The sequence below is a fragment of the Phyllostomus hastatus genome, unplaced genomic scaffold (assembly GCF_019186645.2).
Source record: "Phyllostomus hastatus isolate PE091 unplaced genomic scaffold, TTU_PhHast_1.1 phas_scaffold_28, whole genome shotgun sequence".
Lineage (NCBI taxonomy): Eukaryota > Metazoa > Chordata > Mammalia > Chiroptera > Phyllostomidae > Phyllostomus > Phyllostomus hastatus.
Window position 1 is genome coordinate 7052095 of NW_025334022.1, and position 12314 is coordinate 7064408.

General features: G+C 37.1%; 1 protein-coding gene across 1 annotated transcript in view; it reads right to left on the reverse strand.

The window, feature by feature from the left end:
• COL4A5 (collagen type IV alpha 5 chain) overlaps window positions 1-12314 on the reverse strand; it is a 304752-nt gene that overhangs the window by 169076 nt on the left and 123362 nt on the right. The window lies entirely within an intron of this gene.

Sequence of the window (12314 nt, forward strand, 5' to 3'; positions counted from 1 at the left end):
TGATGACTCTTTCAATGTGTTTGATCATTTCATGATGGGTGATTTATGAATGCACCTGCCTACACCATGCAGAATTTTCAGCAGTTTTTGACCAAAAAACAGCATGACCCCCAGCCCTACCATCCCTATTCACCCTATCTCACCCCAAGCGCCCTTTTTTCCCCTCTGAATAAAAAAAGTTCTCAAAGGGAAGCATTTTGCTGATGTGGAAGAGGTGAAACAAACAAACAAAAAAGACCAGCAGAAGCACTAAATGGCATCAAATCAACAAGTTCAAAGTCTGTTTTGAGCAGTGGAAAAAACATCTCGATAGGTGTATTGCATCAAATGGAGACTACTTTGAAGATGACTGAGGTTTATTTCTTTTAAATCAGTCATTTGTTTTTTAATTTTTAAAGATTTTACTTATTTATTTTTAGACAGAAGGGAAGGGAGAGAGGGAGAGAAATATCAATGTATGATTGCCTCTCGCATGCACCTTACTGGTGACCTGGCCCACAAGCTAGGCATGTGCCCTGACTGACAATCAAACCAGTGATCCTTTGGTTCACAGGCCAGCGTTCAATCCGCTGAGCCACACCATCCGGGGAAGAAGGTGACTGAGGTTGAAATGTGTAAGAATAAATACAAAGACTTCTGAGATCAGATGTGATCAGACACATTCAGGGTGATATGGCCATAGACAATACACAGACTTCTGGCCAAGATGGAGGTGTAGGTAGATACACTTTGCTTCCTCACACAACTGAAGGAAAGAAAACAACAAATTTAAAAACAAAAAATAACCAGAAATGCCAGAAAATTGAACTCTATGGAAATCTGACAACCAAGGAATTACAGAAGAAACATTCATCTAGACCAGTAGGAGGGGTGGAGATGGGAAGCTAGGGCAGAGAGGACTCCTAGGAAGGTGGTGGCTGGAGGACCGGGGCAGGTGAGGCAGCAGCTGGCAGACTGGGCAGTCCCACATTTGTGGATAAACCTGGAGGAACAACTGGGAAGTGAGACAGACCACAAAACCCAGGGTTCCAGAGTGGGGAAATAAAGACTTAAAACCTCTGACTATAAAAAACCTGTGGGGGTTGTGGTGGTAGGAGAAACTCTGAGTCTCACAAGAGAGTTCATTGGAGAGACCCACTGGGTAGTAGTACACAAACCCACTCACCCAGGAATCAGCACCAGAAGGGCCCAATTTGCTTCTGGGTAGCAGGGGAAGTGCCTGAAAAGCCTGCTAAGAGCCCAGCAAGCTGCACTGTTCCCTCTTGGACTCCTCCCCCAGATACAGCTCCACAAGGCAGCTAGGTCGGTTGCCCTGCTGGGATAAATACCTAAGGCTCTGCCCCTTACAATGTAACAGGTGCACTGAAACAAAAAATTATGATCTAAATGAAAGAACAGATCAAAGCTCCAAAAACAGAACTAAGCGATGAAGAGATAGCTAACCTATCAGATGCAGAGTTCAAACAATGGAAATCAGGAGGCTCACAGAAATGGTTGAGTATTGTCCCAAAAGAGAGGAAAAAGTGAAGGCCATATAAAGTAAAACAAAGAAAAATGTACAGGGAATCAACAGTGGCAGGAAGGAAACTGGGATGCAAATCAAGGATTTGGACCAGAAGGAAGAAATAAATATTCAACCAGAACAGAATGAAGAAACAAGAATTCAAAAAAATGAGGAGAGCCTTAGGAACCTCTGGGACAACATTAAACATTCCAACATCCAAACCATAGGGGTACCAAAAGGGGAAGAAGAGGAAGAGCAAGAAATAGAAAATTTATTTGAAAAAATAAGGAAGGAGAACTTCCCTAATCTGGCAAAGGAAATAGACTTCCAGGAAGTTCAGGAAGTTCAGAGAATGCCAAAGAGGTTGGACTCAAGGAAGCACACCCCAAGGCACATCATAATTACATTACCCAAGATTAAAGATAAAGACAGAATCCTATAAGCAGCAAGAGTAATAGAGACAGTTACCAACAAAGGAGTTCCCATACGACTATCAACTGATTTCTCAAAAGAAATATTGCAGGCAAGAAGGGGCTGGAAAGAAGTATTCAAAGTCATGAAATGAATGGACCTATATCCAAGATTACTCTATCCAGCAAAGCTTTCATTTAGAATGGAAAGGCAGATAAAGCACTTGCCAGATAAGGTCAAGTTAAAGGAGTTCATCATCACCAAGCCCTTATTATATGAAATGTTAAAAGAACTTTATCTAAGAAAAAGATAAAAAATACAAACAGTAAAATGATGACAAACTCACAACTATCACCAACTGAACCTAAAAACAAAAACAAAAACAAAAACAAAGTAAGCAAACAACTAGAACAGGAACAGAACCAGAGAAATGGAGATCACATAGAGGGTTATCAGTGGAGAGAGGGTAGGGAGAGAATGTGGGGAAAGGTACAGGGAATATGAATTATAAAAGGTAGGTACAAAATAGACAGGGGGAGGTTAAGAATAGTATGAAAAATAGAGAAGCCAAAGAACTTATATGTATAACCCATATACATGAAATAAGTTGGGGGAATGACAGTGGGATGGGTGGTGCAAAAGGGAGGAGATTAAATGGAAAAAAAATTGGGACAACTGTAATACCATAATCAACAAAATATATTTAAAAAGAAAGAATAAATATACAGTTTTTGTAAATAAATTTCATTTTGGGGGTCCCCCTTCATGTGTAACAATCCAAATAGTGAACATAAGCATCATTCACAAAAATTTCTTTATCTTTTTAAGAAACGGTGCTGAAACAACTGGACTTCCATGCTAAAATGAATCTAGACACAGACCTTACAACTCCACAAAATTAACTCAAAATGGATCAGAGACATAAATGTAAAACACAAAACTATAAAGCTCCTAGTAGATAATACAGGAAAAAAATTAGATGACACTGGATATAGTGATGACTTTTTAGATAGAAAAACAAATGCATGATACGTGGAAGAAATAATTGACAACCTATATTTTATTACATTAAAAAGTTCTGCTTTGCAAAATACAATTTCAAGAGAGTGAGAATACAAGCCACAAACTGGGAGAAAAATATTTGCAAAAGATTCATTTGATAGAGGACTGTTACCCAAAATGTACAAAGGTCTCTTAAAACTCAACGAGGAAACAAACAACATGACTTAAAAAAGGGTGAAAGACTTTAACAGACACCTAACCAAAGGACATAATAAGCATATGAAAGAATGCTCCAGGCATGGCATCAGTGAAATGCAAATTAAAAAAAACAATGATATGCCACTACACACCCACTAGAATGGCCAAAATCCAGAACAGTGACAACTCCAAATGTGACAAGGATATAGAACAGGAGAAACTCTCATTCATTGCTAGTGGGAATGATAAATGGTATAGCTACTTTGGAAGACAGATGGGGGTGTCTTACAAAACTAAATATTCTTACCATATGATCTAGTAACAGCCCTCTTTGGTACTTATCCAAAGGATTGTAAACTTATGTTCGTGCAAATACCTGCACACAGGTATTCGGAACTGCCAAACCTTGAAAGGAACCACGTCCTTCAGTAAGTGAATGTATGAAGAAACTGTGGGACATTCAGACAATGGAATATTATTCACTACTAAAAATAAAACACTATTAAGCCATGAAAAGACATAGAGGAACTTTAAATGGATACAAGACTTTTATCAGATATGAGATTTATACATTTTTTTAGACTGTAGTTTCTCTTTTCATTCTCTTAACAATGTTTTCAGGAAAGAGCAAGTTCTTAAATTTGATGAAATACAATCTATTAGTCTTTTCTTTTATGGATGACATTTTTTGTATCAAATCTAAGATAAATATCTGCCTAACCCAAGGTCAAAATTTTGTCCTATGATTTATTCTGAAATATTTGTATGTTTAGGCTTAAATTTAGGATTATGATCCATTTTGAGTTAATTTTTATATACAGATCAAGCAATGAATCAAAGCCCATTTTTGTGCATGTTCATATCCAATTCTTCCAGTATTATTTGTTGAAAAGACTATCTTTTCTCCACGGAATTGCCTTTATACTTTCATCAAAAATATCAACTACTCATACACCTGGGTGTATTTATGGACTCTTTATTCTGTTCTATTCATCTATATGTCTATCCTTTTTCTATCAAATTTACTGTAGTTTTATACTAAACCTTGAAATTGCATTGAATCTGTGGATGTATTTGGAAAGAACTAGCTCATTAATGATATTGAGTCTTCTAATCCATGAGCATGATATATATCTCCATTAATCCAGGTCTTTTATTTCTCTCAGCAGTATTTTTGTAGTTTACAATGTATAGGAATTGCACATTTTGGTCTGACTTACTCTATTGTATTTCAAAATTTTGATGCTATTATAAAATATATTTTATAATTTCTATTTCCTATTTTTCATTATTAGAACTTAGAAATGTAACTGATTCTGATTTATTGAACTTATTTCATTGGTTTTGTTTATTCTGTGATCTTTTTAAACTCATAAGCTTTAGGAGCATTTTAGTATTGCCCATCAAATTTTATACATTGACAAATCATGACATCTGAAAAAAGAAGAGACAGTTTTTACTTGTTCCTTTCCAGTCATCTTATCTTACTGTACTGGCAATTTTGAATAGAAGTGGTGAGAGAGTACATGTTTTTGATCTTAAGAAAAGGAATGACATCTTTCTTCATTGAGTATAAATTTAGCTGAAGGGGTTTGATAGATGCCCCTCAGGTCAAGAAAACCCCTTAGATTCCTAGTTTGCTGAGATGTTTTCGCACAAATAATGTTTTTTAAATGTTTTTCTACATCTATTGAGATGTGTTATATGGTTGGCTGATATTGTTTTAATTTTAAAAAATATTTTATTTTATTTTTTTAGAGAGAGGGAAAGGGAGGGAGAAGGAGCGGGAGAGAAACATCAATGTGTGGTTGCCTCTCGCCCTCCCCCATCTGGGGACTTGGCTCACAACCCAGGCATGCACCCTGACTGGGAATCAAACTGGCAACCCTTTGGTTTACAGGCCAGCACTCAATCCACTGAGGCACATGAACCAGGGTTGAACTTTAATTTTTTAGTCTTTCAATACGGTGAATTACAATTTTTGATTTTCAAATGTTAAAGCCAAGCATGCCTGGCATTAACCCCACTAAGTCATAATGTATTATCCACTTTGTAAAGCCATGATTTTCAAATGTTAATGCCATGCATTCCTGCCATTAACCCCACTAAGTAATAATGTATCATCCACTTTGTATTCCATTGGATCTCATTTTCCAAAATTTTGTTAAGAATTTCTGCATTTCTGTTATAATGAGGGATATTGAGTTGTAATTTTATAATTCTGTAATTTTGTCTTTGGTTTGGGTAACAGGGCATATGAATTTCATAAAATGAGTTGGGCATCTGATCTTATTCCTCTATTTTCAGAAATAGTTTATGAAAAATTGATATCATCTTTTCTATAATTGTTTTATTTAATTCACCAGTGAAAACTTTTAGGCTAAATTTTTATGTATGTGGAAAGTGTTTGAGAATTCAACTTCCTCAGCAAATATAAGGTTATTCATGTTTTATTTGATTTAGTTAGTTAGGTTTTTAAATATTTTTATTGATTATTCTATTACATTTTTCCCAATATTCCCCTTCTACACCCCTCTGCCCTGCGCCCCCTTCCAGCATTCCCTGCCTTAGTCCATGTCCATGGGTTGTATATATAAGTTCTTTGAGTCCTCTGTTTCTCATAACATTTTGAATCTCCCCCTGTCTACCTCGTGCCTACTAACCATGTTTCTTCTTCCCTGTACATTTTCCCCCTATTCTTCCCCTTTCTCCTCCCCACTAAAATGTCCTTCTCCCTCCGTGTGATGTCCATTTCTCTGATTCTGTTCCTGTTCTGGTAGGTTGCTTAGTTTTTGTTTCTGCTGTTTTCTTTTAGTTTCATTTGTTGATACTTGTGAGTTTGTTGTCATTTTACTGTTCATAGTTTTGATCTTCTTTTTTTAGATAAGTCCCTTTAACATTTCTTATAATAAGGGCTTGGTGATGATGAACTCCTTTAACTTGACCTTATCTGGGAAACACTTTATCTGCCCTTCCATTATAAATGATAGCTTTGCTGGATAGAGTAATCTTGGATGTCGGTCCTTGGTTTTTATGACTTTGAATACTTCTTTCCGGCCCCTTCTTGCTTGCAAGGTTTCTTTTGAGAAATCAACTGACAGTCTGATGGGAACTCCTTTGTTGGTAACTATCTCCATTTCTCTTGCTGCTTCTAGGATTCTCTCTTTATCTTTAATCTTGGGTAACTTAATGATGATATGCCTTGGTGTGTTCCTCTTTGGGTCCAACTTCTTTGGGACTCTCTGGGATTCCTGGACTTCCTGGAAGTCTATTTCCTTTGCCAGACTGGGGGAGTCTTCTTTCATTATTTGTTCAAATAAATTTTCAATTTCTTGCTGTTGTTCTTCTCCTTCTGGTACCCCTATAATTTGGATATTGGAATGTTTCAGGTTGTCCCAGAGGTTTGTAAGAGCCTCTTTACTTTTAATTATTATTATTATAATTATCATTATAATTATTATGCAACTTACAATAGTTTCTAATTTTCCTTGTGATTTCTTCTTTAGTCTATCAGTTATTTACAATAGTGCTTTCTTTTTCTTTTCTCTCCTTTTTTTTTAAGAATGTGCTTTCTAATTTCCAAATAATTAGGGATTTTCTACAGATTTATTGCTATTGATTTCTTATTCAATTCATGTGTTAAGAGAATATATGCTGATGCTTTCAATCTTTTGATATTTATAGGGTCTCATTTTATGGCCCATTATACAGTGTAACTTGAAGAAAATTCCATATGCCTTTGAAAAAATTGTATTCTGTAGTTATTGGATTTAGGACTCTATATATGTCAATTAGGTCAAGGTTGTTAATATTGTAATTCAGATCATCTATGCCTTTACTGATGTTTTCCTATTCTGTCAATGACTGAGATAGAAGTATTAGGATCTACAACTGTGAGTGTGGATTTGTTTATTTCTTTACTTTTGTCTGTTCTGGCTTATGTTGTTATGCTTTTGAAGCTCTGTTGTTATGCTTTAAAGTCTTTCAGCCTGAAATTTCTTTTAGTGCAAGTATGCTGATGAAGAATTCTGTTTTCTTTTTATTATCATAAAATGTCTTAAATTTGCTCTTATTTTTGGTATATATTTTCACTGCATATAATTCTCTTTGCAGATATTTTCACCTCCCTAATGATTTTACATTGTTGTTCATTATCCATTAATTCTTATAAGAAGTTCATCCTTAGTCATATCATTGTGACCCTGTACATGTATATTTTTTGTAGCTTCTTTCATGTTTTCTTTTAATCACAGATTGTTTTTCCTAGTGGATTCATTATGATTTGCCTGGGTGTAGTTTTCTATGTTTTTATCCTGCTGGGGTTGTACTGAACTTCTTAAATTTATATTTTTCTGTAAATTTATATTTTTAACCAAATACAGAAAATTCTTGCATTACTGCTCCATTAATTATTATTTTTACTCACCTGATTTCCCCCTCTTGTTCTTAAGGAACTCATTTACATTTATATTAAATCATTTGACACTATCTCACAGGTCACTAAGGCCGCTATTATTTTCCTTCTCTGTGTTCATGATATTGGATCTTTCTTCTAATTTATCTTTAAGTTTACTGCCCATTTCTTCAGTCATCTCCATGGAATACTATGCAGCAGAAAGGAAATCCTACCCTTTGAGACAGCATGGATGGAACTGGAGAGCTTTATGCTAAGTGAAATAAGCCAGGCGGTGAAAGACAAATACCATATGATCTCACCTATAAGTGGGACCTAATCAACAAACCAAACAAGTGAGCAAAAAAGAAGCAGACACATGGAAATAAAGAACAAACTGACAGTGACCAGAGGGGTAGAGGGAGGGGTGAGGGGGCTAACTGGGGAAAGAAAGGAAAAGGTCCTCAAGGAACATGTATAAAGGACCCATGGACAAGGACAATCACAGAGGATTAAATATGGGGGTGGGGGTAGGTAGGGCAGGAGGGGGGAAATGGGGATAACTGTAATTAAACAATAATAAAAACAGTTTTTAAAAAGCCCATCTGGTGAATTGCCTTCTGTTATATTTTGCTTTTCAAATATAGATTTTCTTTTTTTTTAAGTTTCCAGTGTTGTATTGTGATTCCCTGTTCACTCATTTTGAGATTTCCCTTTGAATTGCAAATATATTTATCCCATTAGCTTTAAAATACTATGTACAATTTCTAACATCTGTGTTAATTTAGAGTTAGTTTTTATTGGTTGGTCTTTTGTTGACTATGGGTCACTTTTAGTTGTTACTTCTCACAGCTAGTAAGGTTTCATTGTATATTGGGCATTGTAGTTAATGTGTAGACATCCAAGATTATTTTATCTTTCTCTGAAAAGTGTTGAAATTTTGTTTTAGGAAATAGTTATCTCAGCTGAATTAAAACTTAAAACTCTGTTTACCTTTCAATGGAAAGCAGTTAATTTATGTTCAGTTATTACAGCTTTCTAGATGTTACTTCCTCCTACTAGGTTGTATGAATCCTCCCTTACATGTAAAGTTCAGGATTCAAACACAAATTTGTGTGGACTTCTAGTCTAGAAGGCGTAGGTAAATGTGGGACTTGCTTCCTCACAAAACCACATCAAATTTATAACTAGACAACAGAACAACTCTCTTTCAAAACCATCAGAAAATGTGCTGAATGGAGTCCTACAACTATGGAATTAAAGAAGAAACCACAATGAGACTGGTAGGAGGGGCAGAGATGCAGAACTAGCTGGTCCCACACCCACATGTGGTGGAGAAAAATCAGTAGGGATAGGCAGGAGCAAGTGGCCCCAGCCCCACATCAGGCCCTCCAGCCCAGGTTTCTAGTACCCATATGCCCAGATGCCCAGAATATAGGTCCCCATAACCTGTGGCTGCAAATACCAGTGGGGACTGAGTTTGTGGAAGACAGAAACTGCTGCAGTCTCAGGCAGTTCCTCTTAAAGGGCTCATGCACAGACTCACTCCTTCTGAGTTCTGGTATAGGGGCAGCAGATTGAAAGGCATCTGAGACATATGGGGAAGAACTGAATTGTCTAGCATCAGGCCAAGAATTGGGGGGCAGCTTTGTCCCAGATGGAAGTGTTGGCAGATGCCACTGTTCCTTTTCTTAGCACTCCCCCCACAGCTCACAGAGCTGGCAAGTGGGTACCATATCTAAGACTCCATCAACCTGGCTCACACTGTATCCTCAGGGAATCCCAGAGGCCCTGCCCCATCCAACTTTCAGGTCCACCAAAGCTGTTTCCAGTGGTTATCCATACAAATGGCATGTCTTGGCCCAAGCTAAGATTTTCCTAAATTTTCTCAAACAAGCAACATCTGGCTCCAGAGAGTCCCATACCTCTTGTTAAGTGGCCCCATACCTAGAGCTATCAGCAGCTAGCCTTGGTTCACAGCTTGGCCTCGCCTGGGTACCTCCAAGGCTAGCACAAGTAGCAGCCATCTGTAGATCACTTTGCAGCTAATGCTCTGCAACTCCAGACAGAACACAAGCTGTGGCTGACCTTGGACATGCAAAAAGCAATCAAAGCTTAACTATTAAGAGGAGAGTATACACAGCCCATACCAGGGTACAACTCAAGTATCCAGGTTGGGTGATAGGGGAGGCTGTGCCACTGGACCCTACAGGACACCTACAACACTAGGCCACTCTGCCAAGCCTGGAAGATGTAGTAGCATCACCTAATACATAAAAGCAGACAAAACAGGGAGGCTGTCAAAATGAGGGGACAAAGTAACATGGCCCAAATGAAAGAACAGAACAAAACTCCAGAATAGAACTAAGTGAAATGGAGAAAAGCAATCTATCAGATGTAGAGTTCAAAACACTGATTATGGGGATGCTCAAGGAACTTATTGAGGACCTCAACAGCATAAAAAAGGTCCAGTCAGAAACAAAGGATATACTAATTGATATAAAGAACAGTTTACAGGGAATAAACAGTACAGTGGATGAAACCAAGAATCATATCAGTGATTTGGAACATAAGAAAGTAAGAAATAACCAATTAGAACGGCAAGAAGAAAAAAAGAATCCAAAAAAATGTGGACAGTGTAATGAGCCTCTGGAACAACTTCAAGTGTACCAACATTCACATCACAGGGGTGCTGGAAGGAGACGAGAAAGAGCAGGATATTGGAAATCTATTTGAAAAAATTAAGAAAGAAAATCTCTTTAACTTGAAGGAAATAGACATACAAGTCAAAGAAGCACAGAGAGTCCCAAGCAAGATGGACCCAAAAAGGCCCACTTCAAGACACATAATTAAAATGCCAAGGTTAAATACAGAGAGAGAATCTTAAAAGCAGCAAGAGAAAAGCAGGTAGTTACCTACAAGGGAGCTCCCATAAGACTTTCAGCTGATTTGTCAAAAGAAACTTGCAGGCTAGAAGAAATTGGCAAGAAATATTTAAAGTGATGAAAAGCAAGGACCTACAATCAAGATTACTTTACCCAGCAAAGTTATCACTTAGGATCGAAGAATCAAAACAGATAAAGAGCTTCCCAGACAAGAGAAAGCTAAAGGAGTTCATCATCACCAAATGAGTATTATATAAAATGTTAAAGGGTCTTCTTTAAGAAGAAGAATAAGCCCTGGCTGGTGTGGCTCAGTGTATTGAGCACCAGGCTGCAAACCAAAGGGTCACCAGTTTGGTTCCCACTCAACAATTGAATTTAAGAAACAAAATAAACAAATAAGCATAATAGAAATATAATCAGAGATACAGTGAACATTTTGATGGTTACCAGATGGGAGGGGATCTGAGGGATGGGTGAAAAGGTGATGAGATTAAGAAGTACAAATTGGTACTTACAGAATAGACATGGGGATGTAAAGGACAGCACAGGGAATAGAGTAGCTAAATAATATATATGCATGACCCATGGACATGGATAATAGTGTAGGGACTGCCTGAAGGAGTGGGGGGCTGAGTGGAGGGTGACAAAGGGAGAAAATTTGGGACAACTATAATAGCATGAACAATAAAATATAATAATAATAATAATTTAGAAAGAATTTGTGTGGAGTTTCCAAGCAGATTTTTTGGCTTTCCACTCTGTGGCTCCCTCCTTTCAAGCATAATCCATATCAATTTCCAACCATTCCAGCATCCTTACCTCTACCTTCTGACTTCTCAAGCCAGTAACACTGTGGTTTCTTGTCTGGGTTCTAGCCATCCTATGCCATGCAGACTGAAGGAGATACTCAGGAGAAAAGCTGCATAAACACAAACTTGCCCAGTGTACTTCCTTTCTTTCAAGGATAGAGTCTTCTCTCCTTTTTTTAATGTTTTTGGTTCCTCTCCTATGCCTAACATATTAAATAGCTACCATATTTTGTCCAGAGTGTATACTTATCTCAAGAAGAATTAATCTGATAAAAGTCACTGTGCCAATATCAGAAATAAATCACCCTTGGTCTTTTATTTACCATGACAGAAAGCACTCTTACTAAAAAAACTATTCCTCTCAAACTATGTTATTCAAACAGGTGTTCTGCACAACACTAATTATTATTATTATTAATATATATATATTATTTTAATTGTTGTTGCAGCACAATTTTCTATCTTTTACTCCCATCCCAACCCATCCACCCAGCCCTCCCCTCCTCCCTCCCATTTCCACCTGCCCCTAGTTTTTATCCATGTGTCCTTTATACTTCTTATTATAGTTGTCTCATTTATGCATGGGGGATATATTCTAAGACCCTCAGTCAATGCCTGAAAGCATGTATAATACTGAACTCTCTATATAGTGTTTTTCATACATATATACTTATAGTAAAAATTAAATCATAAATTAGGCAGAGTAAGAGGTTAACAACAATAACTAATAATAAAATAGAACAATTGTGACAATATGCTATAATAAAAGTTACATAAGCCCTGTCTGGTGTGGCTCTGTTGGGAGGAGCATTATCCTGTGGACCAAAAGGTACAATTCCCAGCCAGGGCTCATGCCTACTTTGCATGTTCAGTCCCTCGTCAGGGTATGTGCAGGAGGCAAATGATTGATACTTCTCTCTCACATGGATATTTCTCTACCTCTCTATTCCTCCCTTCTCTTCTCACTAAAATCAGTAAGAATGTCCTCAGGTGAGGATGAAAAAAGTTATATGGATATAGTGTCTCTCTCATTCAAAATATTTTAGTATACTGTACTCACCCTTATTCTTGTGATAATATGATGTGATACATGAAGTGAGGTGAATTATGTA